Genomic DNA, 17,257 nt, shown 5'->3' on the forward strand with positions numbered 1-17,257 from the left:
ACACAATAAATGAAATTAAAATTTCTCTAGAAGAAATCAATAGAAGAATAGCTGAGGCAGAAGAACGGATCAGTGACCTGGAAGATAAAATAGTGGAAATAACTACTGCAGAGCAGAATAAAGAAAAAAGAATGAAAAGAAATAAGGGCAGTCTCAGAGACTTCTGAGATAATATTAAACACACCAATATTCGAATTATAGGGGTCCCAGAAGAAGAAAAGAAAAAGAAAGGGGCTGAGAAAATATTTGTTGAGATTATAGTTGAAAACTTACCTAATATTGGAAAGGAAATAGTCAATCAAGTCTAGGACACACAGATAGTAACATACAGGATGAATCCAAGGAGGAACACAACAAGAAACATAATAATCAAACTATCAAAAATGAAATACAAGGAAAAATATTAAAAGCAGCAAGGGAAAAGCAACAAATAATATAAAACGGAATCCCCATAAGGTTAGCAACTGAGCTTTCAGCAGAAACTCTGCAAGCCAGAAGGGAGTGGCAGGGCATATTTAAAGCAATGAAAGGGAAAAACCTACAACCAAGATTACTCTACCCAGCAAAGATATCATTCAGCTTCAACAGAAATATTAAAACCTTTACAGACAAGCAAAAGCTAAGAGAATTCAGCACCATCAAACCAGCTTTACAACAAAAGCTAAAGAAACTTGTCTAGCCAGGGAACACAAGAGAAGGAAAAGACCTACAATAACAAACCCAAAATAATTAAGAAAATGGTAATAGGAACATACATATCAATAATTACCTTAAATGTAAATGGATTAAATGCTCCAACCAAAAGAGATAGACTGGCTAAATGAATACAAAAACAAGAACCATATATATGCAGTCTACAAGAGACCCACTTCAGAACTAAGCACACATACAGACTGAAAGTGGGGGGATGAAAAAAGATAGTCTTTGCGAATGGAAATCAAAAGAAAGCTGGAGTAGCAATTCTCATATCAGACAATATAGACTTTAAAAGAATGACTATGACGAGACAAAACGACACTACATAATGATCAAGGGATCAATCCAAGAAGAAGATATAAAAATTGTAAATGTTTATGCACCCAACATAGGAGCACCTCAATACATAAGGCAAATGCTAACAGGCATAAAAAGGGAAATCGACAACAACACAATCACAGTAGGGGTCGTAAACACCCCACTTTTATGAAAAGACAGATCATCCAAAATAAAAATAAAAAAGAAAGCTCAAGCTTTCTATGATACATTAAACATGATGGACGTAAATGATATTTATAGGACATTCCATCCAAAAACAACAGAATACTCTTTCTTCTGAAGTGCTCATGGAACATTGTCCAGGATAGATCATATCTTGGGTCACAAATCAAGCCTTGGTAAAGTTAAGAAAATTGAAATCATATCAAGTATCATTTCCATCTACAACGTTATGAGACTAGATATCAATTACAGGGAAAAAATCTGTAAAAATTACAAACACAAGGAAGCTAAACAATACACTACTAAATAAACAACAGATCACTGCAGAAATCAAGGAGGAAATCAAGAAATACCTACAAACAAGTGACAATGAAAACACGATGACCCAAAACCTATGGGATGCAACAAAAGCAGTTCTAAGAGGGAAGTTTATCATAATACAATCCTACCTCAAAAAACAAGAAACATCTCAATACAAAACCTAACCTTACACCTAAAGGAATTAGAGAAACAAACCAAAAAAACCCTCCAAAGTTAGCAGAAAGAAAGAAATCATAAAGATCAGATCAGAAATAAATGACAAAGAAATGAAGGAAACAATATCAGAGAGCAACAAAACTAAAAGCTGGTTCTTTGAGAAGATAAACAAAATTGCAAAACCTTTAGCCTGACTCATCAAGAAAAAAAGGCAGAAGTCTCAAAGCAATAGAATTAGAAACAAAAAAGGAAAAGTAACAACTGGTATTGCAGAAATACAAAGGATCATGAGAGCTTACTACAAGCAACTATATGCAAATAAAATGGACAATGTGGAAGAAAACTACAATAGTCCCTGACCCTTATCCAAGGGGGGTATATTCCAAGACTCCTAGTGAAGGTCTGAAACTGCAGATCTTTCTGAACCCTATATATACTGTTTTTTTTTCCTATACATACATACCTATGATATAGTTTAATTTATAAATTAGACACAGTAAGAGAATATCTGAATTACCAGCATCAGCACTCTTGTGCTTTGGGGTCATTATTAAGTAAAATAAGTGTTACTTGGACACAAGCAGTATGATACCACAACAGTCAATCTGATAATGTAGAGGGCTACTAAGTGAAGAAGGGGCAGTTAGCATATACATTGTGGATATGCTGGACAAAGGAGTGATTCATCATGCTATGCAGAATGTCCATGCAATTTAAAACTTATGAATTGTTTATTTCTGGAATTCTCATTTAATATTTTTAGATCATGGTTGACTGTGGGTAACTGAAACTTCAGACAGCAAAACCTCAGATAAGGGAGGACAACCATACTCTTTTTTCCAAAGTGAGATTTTAAAACATTTATGAAGAGCTTGCAATGGAGGTGTCTGAAACCCAATTGTGTTGCCCTTAGCCTTTCAGTTAATTGTATAAAGGGTTAAGTCAGTAAAGTTAGAGAAGCTGGTAATCAGAGGACTTCAGATTTTTGTCAATGTGCAAAAGGGCTGGTAAGAAGAAAGACTGTTGCAGAGTGTCCTACTGTATATGAATGGTGCTTCCTGTACTTTTTTTAAGAGTTGGGCCAGGGTAGGGGATGATTTTTTTCTCACTTTAAGGTCAGTGAGACAGTCTTCAACTACACCATTCAGAATGCTTTATAAGCATCCTATGTCACTTGGGGAAACACAGATTGATGCCTGATTCATACCTGAGAAATTTAAGAGTGAAAAGTTGGCTGAAGAGCCTGTGGCAGAAAAATAGAAGTCTGTAAATTCAGAAGTAATGATACTCTAACAAATAACAAATCAGAAGTCTATACATTAGTGGACAAGATATGAAACATGTATGAAAAGACCCCACAAACACAAGGTGCCTTGACGCCAATTCGACATAGCACCATTCATATGACATATCTTGCACCCTCATCTCTCTACTGCTTGAAAACTTGAACACTAGATATGTCAGAAACCACATTTAGTAATCTGTGAGAGAAGCATTAGGAGCTCAAAATGTGGGAAAAGGAAAGAATCAATCATGTCTCTACATTATTCAGATTAAGCCAAATTTTATTAAACAATCCCCAAATCTCAGTGGTTGAACATAATCCGTTTGTTTCCCACTCACACAGTCTGATGCAGATATTTTTGGTTTGGGTGTTCTGGTCAGCTCTCCTCCAGGTAAGGGTTTTAAGCATCTGGGCCTCTTCTTCCTGTCACTCTGCCATTGCAAAGTCCTTTGCTTTCAGACTTAGAAAACGGCATATATCACTTTTACCCACATTTCACTGGCCAGCACTCTAGTCAGATAATTCCACCTAGATGAAGGGGGTGTGTGTGGTTGAGAAATGCAGTTTACTGAGTGCAAAGGAGTAAATTGAAATATGTGAACATATGGCACCATTACTACAAGAACCCCTTTCCCTACTGCAGCTACTAGCTGTGAGAGAGGAGAAGCTTTAGCTTCAAATGAAGTTTGGAGTTTAGATAATTACACTGGTTTGTACATATAAGTTAACTAAGGTGATCAGAGGACTTACCCTTGGAGAGTGATAGTGAAAATTTTGGTCCAGTCTGAAATTTCAAGTAGAGAACAGGGGAAGAATCAGCTCCATAAGAATGTATATAAAGGAGCCATGGTAATGAAATAATAACTTTGATTTCTTCTATATCCATTGAATTCTGCTCTTTCAAACACGGTATGTGTGTATGTGGTGTGTGTGTGTGTAGTGCTCAGCACACAGCAGTATCACACTGGTTTAAATACTATGTCTTATTACAACATTTTAATAAAGAACAGTGAACATTCTCCATCATAAACATATTTTTATAATATGTTCATAACTACTCTTATCTATTTGCTCTTCTAGAAGAAATTTAGAATCATTTTTCCAGTATGGAAAGAAATACTATTGAATTCTTAAATAAAATAACATTAATTGTAATAATTTGGAAAGAACTGGCATTTTTAATAATAATTCTTTCTTATAATACATAGGTATTTTATTTATTCAAGCTTTTTGTTGTTCTGTTAATATTTTCTTCATTTAGTACTGAACATTTTCAATTATATGAATTCTTAGTTATTTTGTAATTTTTGTTGCAATTGTAGAATTTAGAGGGTAGTTTCAGCTGTTCTCTGAAATATAGGAACATTATTTTAGTGTATCCATTGTGCAAATCATCATTTTTTTGTACCCTCATTAGTTTTCAAATTTTTCATTTGATTCTCTGAGTTTTCAAATTGTATTCTAAATAATCAATGTTTTGTTGCTTTTCTGTTTTCCTCATAGGTCTTTGGAAGAGTTCTATTTCAACTTATAGTTTCTGGGTTTCTTCGTTTGTTTGTTTACTTAAAGTTTCAATATTAAATTCTGGTTTTATTGTACTGTGGTCAAAGAACGTTGTCTCAAAATACCTGCTTCCAAAATTTATGTATTCTTTATATGCAACTGAAAACATAATCAACTTTTGTAGTAAATGTTTCATAAAAACTTAAAAAAAGTAACTATTGAGAGATGGTGATTGGAATAGAAACAGATATTATATCTTCCTGAATTCCAAAATAAAAACAAACAAAAACAAATACTGATACGAAATATCTATAGACAATTATATAACTAAACTAAGGGAAAATTGTTCCTCTCCAGTCCTGAAGTACAGGTGAGTGGGGAGAAACCCCTCAACAACCATGAGATCTGAATATTATCAGCATCTGTGTAGGAAGAAGCAGAAGGAAATAAAAGGGATTCCAATGAACTTGGGAATAGGAGAATTCAAACATAGCCTACAGGTATTCACTGAAAAGGCAGTGAGCCATTTTGAAAATAGAAGTTTAAATTGCCAGAGGTTTTGCTTACTTCAATAAAGGTTAAGTTCAATTATCCCAATGTAAATTTGGAGAGGCTACAGAACTCTAAACCCATGTACTCTCAAAACTGCTCTGCCACAGAGCAGAACTCTCTACAAAGGAGAAAATTGCTGAAAAATAAATGAAAATTCAGCCAGAAAATGATAACAAAGACATAGAATAGAGAAGGCCCAGATAAAGTGAAAGAGAGGAACAAAGCCAGGAAATGTTTGAACACAACCAGGCATATTTTTAACACTTCACAAAAACAGCATAAGAAGGATCTTTGCAAAGTCGAAAAAGCTATTAGGAACCATGTCTCTTATAGGTTTAAGGAAACTATCTTCACATGAGGAAGAGAAACAAGAAAGTATGAGATGAAATACTATACAAAATTATTATCTTAAAAAAAAGAAAAAAAAATCCCTACAGATACCTAGTCTTCTGGATGACATAGAACCCAAGCCTCTGTATCACAAGGCAAGCATGAAAATAATTATCTTCTTATATTCTTTCAGGTGGGTTATATTTTCATGAGGTAAATCTTTGATATTTGTCTCCATTCAATTTCATCAGAATATGGGTAGTAGAAATTCAATCCATATTCTGCCAATAGGCTATATATTTGAGTTACATGATATTGGTATGATATTTTATTTATCTATATCTTATTATTTATTTTATTGAAAATTTAAAGTGCATCTTTCAAGGACTACTATCCATTGTTGTAAAAACACTTTTAGTCATTTGAAGCACAGTGGAAATAGAATTTAAGGTCATCAAGTGTTAAAAATTAGAAGTCCTTGGGCAACTGTTTTAATGACTAGATCATCAATAAGTTCATAAATTGTCAACTGTTTCTTCAAGGATGATTAAAATAAATAATATATACTAATAATATATAATTATATATGTAATAAGTCATAAAAATCTATAGCTCATTTTTAGTGGGTAAATATTATATCCATTTATACATGGTCTGAAAATGTTTTTTACTATGAATTTGAAAACATTTATTTCTAGATATAAGAAAAGATTAATTTATGAAATAGTTCAGCCCAAGCAAAATAGTTCAGCCCAATTAGAAGGATTTGATTAATTGTGTTTATTCTGAAATATCAGTCATTGAAGAAAACAAATTTAAAACATTTTCTTATAAATTACAGATTTAACCTTGTATATGTGAGTTAAATAAATAAACCATATGAAATTGGTGATTTGCCAACAATATTTCATCTTGTTGAACCCAAGTAAAATAAAATAAAATGTGAGCTATGTTAAAGAACTAGAAAGGCCAATATTCCTAACTTATTCAGAAATTAGGAATGGTAGAGAGGAAGTTTGCAGAATCACCATATTACACACGGCATGTTATCAAATATACATTTTAAAACAAATTAACACTTTAAAAACTAATCAAAGAGTCTTATTGTGGGAAGTAAGAGAATAGAGAGAACTACCATCTTGAATTAATAACTGTGATAGAATTAATTGTATGTGGGATTTTCATTTTGTGAAATCTATATCTAAAATTGAAGGGGATATTGAGAGGTTAACTTGAATTCTAAAAAATTGATGTGTTAAACTACCTAAAAATTAAGAACAACAAATTTGACAAATCTCTAAAATTGGACGCCCAGACAACTGGACATTAATGTCGTGGCATCCCACTTTTCTGGATAATTGTACATAGATATTAGGTGAAAACATTCATGCTCAATTCCAACTGAATGTTTCCATAAAACAAAATGTGTAATATATTTTAGTTTATCTAATTATGAAATCATTTTCTTTAAGGGTATATTTTAATCTCCAAAAACTCTTTGTAGTCTCTCCAAAGAGAATTAACAACATGAAAGAACAGAACACTGGGACTGTCATCATAAAATAAAATAAAGTCCACCATTTTTTTTTAAAACAGGGAAATCACTCCCAAGTCACATTGAGCTGAAGACTTAATGGTGGAAAACTGTTCCATCTCGTATTCTGTGCAATGTTACCATGCAATTCTGTTTAATGTTACCGTGCAATTTGAAAAGATTTTAATGTCTACAATTTGCTATTGCCCTTAATTATTCTTTTTAAATGTCTAGAAGATGAATTCAGAAGAGGAAAATGTGCTCTCAAATTCTTAGGCCACTGAACTGACACACATATTCCCATGTATATCTTCCCAGCATTACTGAGAACTTGTCTTCATTTCCCAAGAAAGAGCTAGGTAACTGGTAGGTGTAGTACATAACTACCACTCCAGCTGCCTACAACTTGGTCATCTTAAAAGAAGAAAAATAAACACTTATATATAAATGTCAAATTGTTTTCCCTCCTATCTTATTAAAGATAATCAGCCCAGACTCAGGCTAATAGCCCAACTTGGCCAAATCTGAAGATCAGGAAAGTCAGGTTTTTTATTGAAAATCCTCAAAGACAGGGAAATTCTCAATGACAGTCAAGGATGATGAGGAAATTTTGTTTTTGTCACTCCCCAGAAGAACTGTAAAGTTCCAAAAAAGGAACTTTTCCTTTTCATGATCATTTTCCTTGAAATGCAAAAAACAAAAACAAACAATGAATATAAGCAGAAAATTTTCACATGTAACAATTTCACATAAATTGAATTATACAATTCTTCATTTAAAACAGGTGAGAGGTAATTTAATAACTGAGTTATAATACAATTTTCATATCATAGCTATTTTTTAATAATTTATGTCATAACTGTATCTATATCCATATATTATATAAATGGAATCCTGAACATTTTTAAGATCTAAATTTTGAGAATTGTAATAGAAAAGTTAAAACTCAACCCTTTCTTCCACAAGATCAAAATACAGATTGAATCAACCTGGTCAATAAAGCACATGAATACAACTGTTCTTTCTACCTCCACCAAGAATTGAAATGACAACCCTGTCAATGATGAGATCACAGTGAAAGTTACAAAACTCAGTAGAATAATATCTCACATAAGTAGATCAATAAAATAAGATGTTTTATGCTAGATAAGGACTTGGTATAATGTAAAACATTCTTAAATAGAATACAAAATGAGTATGTTTAAAGTGATAAAAGACAAAAGAAGAAGATGTAGAAATCATAAGTAAGGAAAGAGTAAGAGGGAAAAAGCACATTTTTTTTTTCAATTAGCCAAATCATAAAAATACTGGAAATCCAGAGAGGGGTCCAGTAGTAAATACGAAGTTTAGACGTTACCAGAACTAAAGGAGAAGTTAGGATATGACTGAGATTAAAAATGTGTACTATATATTTAAGTCTTTAATCCATTTGGAGTTTATTTTTGTGTATGGTGCTAGGTAGGGTTCTAATTTCATTCTTTTGCATGTAGCTGTCCAGTTTTCCCAGCACTACTTATTTAAGAGGCTGTCTTTTCTCCATTGTATGTTCTTGCTTCTTTTGTCATAAATTAGGTAACCATAGGCACTTGGGTCTATCTCTGGGTTTTCTATCCTGTACCATTGATCTATATTTCTGTTTTTCTGCCAGTACCATACTGTCTTGATTAATGTAGCTTTGTAGTATAGTCTGAAGATGGGGAGCCTGATTCCTCCAACTGTGTTTTTCTTTCTCAAGATTGCTTTGGCTATTCGGGGTCTTTCGTGTTTCCATATAAATGGTAAATTTTTGTTGTTGTTGTAATTCTGTGAAGAATGCCACTGGTAATTTGATAGAGATTACATTGAATCTGTAGATTGCTTTGGGTAGTATAGTCATTTTCACAAGGTTGATTCATCCAATCCAACAACATGGTATATCTCTCCATCTGTTTGTATCATCTTTAATTTCTTTCATCAGTGTCTTATAGTTTTCTGCATACAGGTCTTTTGTCTCTTTAGGTAGGTTTATTCCTAGGTATTTTATTATTTTTGTTGTGATAGTAAATGGGATTGTTTCCTTAAATTCTCTTTTGAATTTTTCATTGTTCGTGTATAGGAATGCCAGAGATTTCTGTGCATTAATTTTGTGTCCTGCAGACTTACCAAATTCATTGATTAATTCTAGTAGTTTTCTGGTGGCATCTTTAGGATTTTCTATGTATAGTATCATGTCATCTGCAAACAGTGACACTTTTACTTCTTCTTTTCCAATTTGTATTCTTTTTATTTCTTTTTCTTCTCTGATTGCCATGGCTTGGACTTCCAAAATTATGTTGAACAAGAATGGTGCGAGTGGACATCCTTGTCTTGTTCCTGACCTTAGTGGAAATTCTTTCAGTCTTTCACCATTGAGTATGATGTTTGCTGTTGGTATGTCATATATGGACTGTATTATGTTGAGGTAGGTTACCTCTATGCCCATTTTCTGGAGTGCTTTTATCATAAATCGGTGTTGAATTTTGTCAAAAGCTTTTCCTATGTCTATTGAGATGATCACATGGTTTTTATTCATTAATTTGTTAATATGGTGCATCACATTGATTGATTTGCATATATTGAAGAATCTTTGCATCCCTGGGATAAATCCCACTTGATTATGTTGTATGATCCTTTTAATATGTTGTTGGATTAGATTTGCTATTATTTTGTTCAGGATTTTTGCATCTATGTTCATCAGTGATATTGGTCTATAATCTTCTTTGTGATATCTTTTTTCTGGTTTTGGTATCAGGGTGATGGTAGCTTTATAGAATGAATTTTGTAGCATTCCTCCCTCTGCAATTTTTTGGAAGAGTTGGCGAAGGATCGGTGTTAGTTCTTCTCTAAATGTTTTGTACTCCAAATGGATTAAAGACCTAATTATAAGACCAGACACTATAAAACTCTTAGAGGAAAACATAGTAAAAACACCTTTGACATAAAATGCAGCAAGATGTTTATTTGACCCACCTTCTAGAGTAATGAAAAAAAAATCAAATGGGACCTAATTAAACTTAAAACCTTTTGCACAACAAAGGAAACCATAAGCAAGGTGGAAAGACAACCTTCTGAATGGGAGAAAATATTTGTAAATGAAACAACGGACAAAGGATTAATCTCTAAAATATACAAACAGCTCATAGAGCTCAATATCAAAAAAACAAACCATCCAATTAAAAAATGGGCACAACACCTAAATAGACATTTCACAAAAGAAGACATACAGATGTCCAAGAGGCACATGAAAAGATGCTCAACAACACTAATTATTAGAGAAATGCAAATCAAAACTGCAATGAGTTATCACCTCACACCAGTCAGAATGGCCATTATCAAAAAATCTAGAAACAATATATTCTGGAAAGGGTGTGGTGAAAAGGGAACCCTGTTGCACTGTTGGTGGGAATATAAATTGATACAGCCACTATGGAGAACAGTATGGAGATTCCTTAAAAACTAAAAATAGAACCATCATACGACCCAGCAATCCCACTACTGAGCATATACCCTGAGAAAACAGTAATTCAAAAAGACACATGCACCCCAATATTTATTGCAGCACTATTTACAATAGCCAGGACATGGAAGCAACCTAAATGTCCATCAACAGATGAATGGATAAAGAAGATATTGCACATATATACAATAGAATATTACTCGGCCATAAAAAGAAATGAAATTGAGTTCTTTGTAGTGAAGTGGATGGACCTTGAGTCTGTCATACAGAGTGAGGTACATCAGAAAGAGAAAAACAAATACCATATGCTAACACATGTATATGGAATCTAGAAAAATAAATGGTTCTGTTGTACCTAGGAGCAGAACAGGAATAAAGACCCAGTCATAGAAAATGGACTTGAGGACTCAGGGAGGGGGAAGGGTAAGCTGCAATGAAGTGAGAGAGTAACATTGACATATATACACTACCAAATGTAAAATGGATAGCTAGTGGAAGCAGCATCACAGCACAGGGAGATCATCTATGTGCTTTGTGACCACCTAGAGGGGTGGGATAGGGAGGGTGAGAGGGAGGCTCAAGAAGGAGGGTATATGGGGATATATGTATGCATATAGCTGATTCCCTGTGTTGTACAACAGAAACTAACACAGTATTGCGCAGCAATTATACTCTAATAAAGATCTACAATAAATGTGTACTATATAAAACTTCAGACATAAATAAATGAGAAATTAATATCTATTCTTTCCAAGAAAGCTCCTTAATATTCCTAGTTCAAATAAACAAATGCAATGTACAATAGTAAGCAGTAGCATTCCAGTGAAAATTATAATTTTACTAATAATATAATTAAACACATTTGTAGTATATAGGCCATTTAGATCCCTAACTCTCCTTATTTAGTAGTTTGTTACTATGCTTAAAGTAGTACTCTATCAACTGGAACTTCTGACATATAAGAGTCCGAGAATGTGTGCTAATGCCAGAGAATAAAATCAGTGCACCAGATAACTTACTTCTGCCCACACCTCACTTGACCTTTATCCCATTTCTTTCCAGCCATCAGAGGAAGTCTCCAGTTATCAGCACAAACATCCACTGAAAGGTTTACAAGAGTTAACAAATATGAACAAAATACAAGAAATCAGCCAACAGTTGATGAAAATCAACAACATAAAAGAGAGGTACTAATTTTAATAGACAACTAAAGAATTAGAGCTCCCCTGGTGGCGCAGTGGTTGAGAATCTGCCTGCCAATGCAGGGGACACAGGTTCAAGCCCTGGTCTGGGAGGATCCTACGTGCCATGTAGCGACTAGGCCCGTGAGCCACAACTACTGAGCCTGTGCGTCTGGAGCCTGTGCTCCGCAACAAGAGAGGCCGCGATAGTGAGAGGCCCGTGCACTGCGACGATGAAAAGTGGTCCCCGCTTGCCGCAACTAGAGAAAGCCCTCGCACAGAAACGAAGACCCAACACAGCCAAAAATAAATAAATATTTTTTTTTTAAAAAGAATTAATCTCCAGGCAATAAAGTTAATAGAGGAAATGTCAGAAAACATAAGTACAATTTATATCCATTGAAAAATCCAAAAGTATAATATACCCATTCAAGAAGGCTGCTATGAAATAATATATGAAAATTAATTTTATAAATTATAAATGTGATAATTAAAAAAAATTAATTCCAAGAATATAGATGACTAACAAATTAGATTTAGTCAAAGATGTATAAAGTTATCTAGAAGATAAAATAGAAGAGTTCTCCAAGAATACACTACAAAAGGACAAAGAAATAGTGAGAGAAGAAAACTTTTATTCCAACACCCATATAATTAGGACTTCTATAAAGAAATAATAAAAGGGAGATAATTTTAAAAATAACAGCAAAAATTTTGCCATTACAATAGACATGTATAAATCTTTCACTTTTTTTCATTTCTCAACCCAGTTCTTAATGAGTCCCTTATCCAGTGTCCACCTAGCCACCAGAATGAATTGTTAAAATATGAAATGGAACCTTTGGTCTTTGATTAAGCCATCCACTGCCTTCCATTGTTTATAGAGAAAGAAAATCTAATTCCTTGATTTGATTTAGCCCCATGACTACCTCTGAAACCTCCCATCATTCTACTTTTCCTTTCCTCATTATACACCATTATCGTGACCTTCTATTAGTTCCCAGAAAACATCAAGATAGTTCCTGTATCTTGACCTTTGGGCTTTCTGTTCCTCTTACCTGAACTAAGCTCCCCAATTCATACCCAAGCATTTCGCTAATATGCTTCCTATTTCTTCTTCACACTAGTATTATGTACCATTCTCCTTAGGAAAGCTTACCTCATCAAAACGACTATTTGCCTTTTACTATTCTTTATCATAACTTGCTGTGTATTTCCTTTATAATGCTACCAGGATCTGTAGGTTAAAATTTTTACATAATTGCTGTCCCACAGAGTGAAATACAATTTCCAGGAGAATAAGGGCCTTCTCTGTCTGGTTCTTATTTTATAACCAGCATTTAGCACGGCAAGTAGCCTAGCACAAGATAAGTACTCAATATATTTGTTAAATCAGTGAACAAATGAATTCATTTGGAAGGGTACAATAAGGGTTCAATACAGTCAATAAAAATGGTATGTATCTCTACTTAGGGTGGAATTCAGAATTCAAAGGCTAAATAGAGCATATTTTAGGAGTCACAGAGAAGTGGTGTCACAGAAAATGTTGGTATGAAGCAGTCGAATAATTGGCCCCTTCACTGAAACAACTTTAAGACGGCAAATATTAAAAGAATCAAATTTTTTCAGAACCCTGAAATCTAATCCAAAATTTACAGCAACTAGGGAGCTGCTTAATGAAGAAAAAGGCAGCTAAATTTTGGTTAGGCAGCATCTACAAATTATAAATATAATTTAAAACAGTCTACAAATCATATATATATATATATAATATATGCTATATTTCATATATATATATATGACAAACTAAACGCAAAAAATACATACGAAGGCTAAAATCACAATTAGGAAGTGCTCATATCACATTGGAATAAAATATTCTAAAATTGGAACTATACAGAGAATAATTATCCTGTCTCAGACCAAAGGCTGCAAGCAAATTTAAGAAACATTTCATATTTAGAATAATAAGAATAAATTGAATAGCGAGGATAGGCAAACCACAATGAAAGTATGGATAAATTAATATCAGAAACAATAAGATTCAAGGTGAAAATTTTTAAAAGTACAAATATGAATATTTTATATAGATGAAAAACAGATTCCACCAGGAATATATGATGAAAATGAATCTTTATGTACCCAGAAGCACAGCTTTGAAGTATATAAAGTGTAAACTGTTCAAAATACAAGAAACAGAGAATGCTTATTTTCAAACATTATTGAAATAAATTTTAATAATTCTCTATTATAATACCAAAAAAACTCAATAATTTCTAAGGAGCAAAATATAGAGCACACACCCATTTATAACAGTGCAATAAAACTATAAATAAAAACAAAATGAGAATATCCCAACATAATCCAATAGAAAGTTAAGGACAAAAATAATTCTTCTAGATAATGATTTCAGTAAAAGGGAAAACAAACCTGAACTCACATTTTCTTTGTAAATCAACAACCAGGATAGTCATACAAAAAGCTGTGGAATGTGGCAAAAATTACGTTCATAGAAATTGTATTAGTGTATTTATTTATGAATTTTGCATTAAACACATAATATGAGCCAATCATTATTCTAGGGGCTGGTAGAATGTTTTTTTAATCAATATAATTCAGGTAGAATATACCAACAACAAAATGCACAGATTTTAAATGTGTAGATAGATGAGTTTTTATAACTGATTTCTATCTTGATTTCTTCTTTGACCCATTGGTTGATCAGGAATATGTTGTTTAATTTCCACATATTTGTGAACTTTCCAACTTTCCTCCTCTGTTACACTCATCTAACCACCACCACAATCATGATAAGTAACATTTCTCTTACAGTAAAAATGTTCCATCATGTGCCTTCCCAATCACTTTTTCTTATATCTCTGGACACAGGCAACCATGGTACTGATTTCTAATACTGTACATGTTTTACAAGTTCTTTGACTCAATACAAATGGAATCAGACAATATGTACATTTTGTGTAAGATTTCTTGTCTTAATGTCTGTAAGATTCGTCCATGTTGTTGTATGAACAGTTCTGCATTTTCAACTGCTGAGAATAAAGCATACAAGAATTTGATTGTATGGATTTACTATAATATGTTTATACATTCACTTCTAATGTACATTTGGATTATTTCCAGTTTGTGGTGATTACCAATAAGGTTGCTATTAACACTCATGTATATGTCTCTGTGTGGACAGCATATTTTTAATTCTCTTAGGTAAATACCTGGAAGTGGAATTATTGAATCATATGGCAAATTTATAAGTTACTTTATAGGAAGCTGCCAAATTGTTTCTCAAAATGGCTACAATATATCTTCTTTCTTGGAAATTTTGAGAATAGTAGAATATATACTATAAAGAAAAGAATAAAAGAAAATTATTTTTAATAATAATTACAAAATAATTATTATTTTGTAATTACCCACATCCAGAGATGACTATTAGCATTTTGGTGAATTTCCATTCATTTTATTCTCTCTCTCCCTTCCTTCTCCTTCTCCCTTTCCCCTTCTTTCTCTCTTTCTCTCTCTCTCTCTCTCTCCCCTCATAATATACATATATATGTATATATAAATATAGGCACATATGTTTTTGTGCATATATTTATTCTGATTTTGGATCATATCATAAGAGAAATATATAACAAAATATGTATCACACTATATATACAGGTTTAAAATCCCATTGAACTTATCATGAGCTTTCTCCATATTATTAGTTTGTCTTCAAAAGCATGAAACCTTGGTCTTATGATGTCTGTTAATTTTATTTGATACCAGATCATTCTGTGATTCTCTTTCATTGAGTATTTCAGTTTTAATTATTACATACTATTTATATTACCTGTAAGTTTCATGAGAGTTGCCTTGTTTGACACTGTTTCCCCAGTATTTAAGGGCTAGCCAGTATTAGGTTTCCAATTAACACTGTATACAATGACTTTGACATATGCACTTAGACAAACGTCACACCAAGTATATTTTACTTTTTTTAAAATTCAAGGGAACCACTTCCAGTATTTCAATCAACTAGCAATATTTCAATATTTCATAGCTACCAAATCAAAAGAGGGAACTAAAATAAAGAAAAGGTAATATGAATAGCACAACATATGACACTGCCTTTACTTGACTTATTTCATCCATGCGTCCTAGCAGCTTAAGTAGTAACTCACATACAGTGTGCATACAATAGGTATTCATTTTATAAATGAATGACTTTCTTTTCCCCCAGCTTTATTAAAATATAATTGACATTTAACATTATGTAAGTTTAAGGTGTACAGCATGTTTATTTGCTACATTTATATAATGCAAAAATAATTACCACCATACAATTAGTTAACACCCCCATCCCATCACATAATTACCATTTCTTTTTTTGTGGTGAGACGATTTAAGATCTACTCTTAGCAAGATTCAAGTATATAATACAGTAACATTAGCTATAATCTACTGTTTCTCTGAATTAGGGAGTTTTTAGATTCCACATGTAAGTGATATCATATAGTATTTGTCTTTCTCTGTCTGACTTATTTCACTTGGCATAACGCCATAAAGGTCCATCCAAGTTGTCACAAATGGAAGGATTTCTTTCTTTCTCATGGCTGAATAGCATCCCATTGTGTGTGTGTGTGTGTGTGTGTGTGTGTGTGTGTGTATATACACACACACACACCACCTCTTCTTTATTCATCTGTCAATGGTCACTTATGTTGGCTATTGTGGGTAATGCTGCAATGAACATGGAGTGAAGATATCTCTATGAGATCCTGATTTCAATTCCTTTGGATATACACTCAGAGGTGGGATACCTGGATCATAGGGTAATTCTATTTTTAATTTTTTGAGGAAACTCAATTCTGTCTTCCATAGATTCTGTTGCCAATTTGAATTCCCACCAACAGTGCCAAAGTGTCCCCTTTTCTCCACAGTTTTGCCAGTTCTTCTTATTGTTGTCTTTTTGATGATAACTATTAGAACAGGTGTGAAGTGATATCTCGCTTTCATTTTTATTGGAATTTCCCTGATGATTAGTGATGTGGAGCAACTTTTCATGTACCTGTTGGCCATTTGGATATCTTTGTAAAACTGTCTACTGAGTACATCTGCACATTTTTAATTGAATTGTTGTTTTGTTGTTGTTACTGAGTTGTATCAGTTCCCATTATATCATTTATATTAACCCATTATCAGATAAGTAGATTACAAATATTTTCTCCCATTCCATAGGTTAGCTTTTAATTTTTGTTGATGGTTTCTTTTGCTGTACATAAATTTTTAGTTTAATGTAGTCCCACTTTTTTTTTTTTTTTTTGCATTCTTTTACTTGTGCTTTTGGTGTCATATCCAGGAAATTGCTGGCAAAATCAATCAATCTCAAGAAGTCTGTTCCCTGTTTCCTTCTAAGAGTTTGATGGTTTCAGATTTTATATTTAAGTCTTTAATCCATTTTGAGTTAATCTTCATGATTTGTGTAAGATAGGGGTCCAATTTCATTTTTTGCATGTGGTTATCCAGTTTTCTCAACAAAATTTATTGAAGAGACTATCTTTTCCCCAATTGAGAATTCTTGCCTCCCTTGTCAAATATTGGTTGACCGAATGTGTGGGAGTTTATTTCTGGGCTGTCAACTCCGTTCCATTGGTCTATGTGTCTCCATTTCAGCCAGTACCATACTGTTTTGATGACTTTATTTTTGTATTATAGTTTGAAAT

Source organism: Hyperoodon ampullatus, assembly GCF_949752795.1.
Source record: "Hyperoodon ampullatus genome assembly, chromosome: X".
Taxonomy (NCBI): Eukaryota; Metazoa; Chordata; class Mammalia; order Artiodactyla; family Ziphiidae; genus Hyperoodon; species Hyperoodon ampullatus.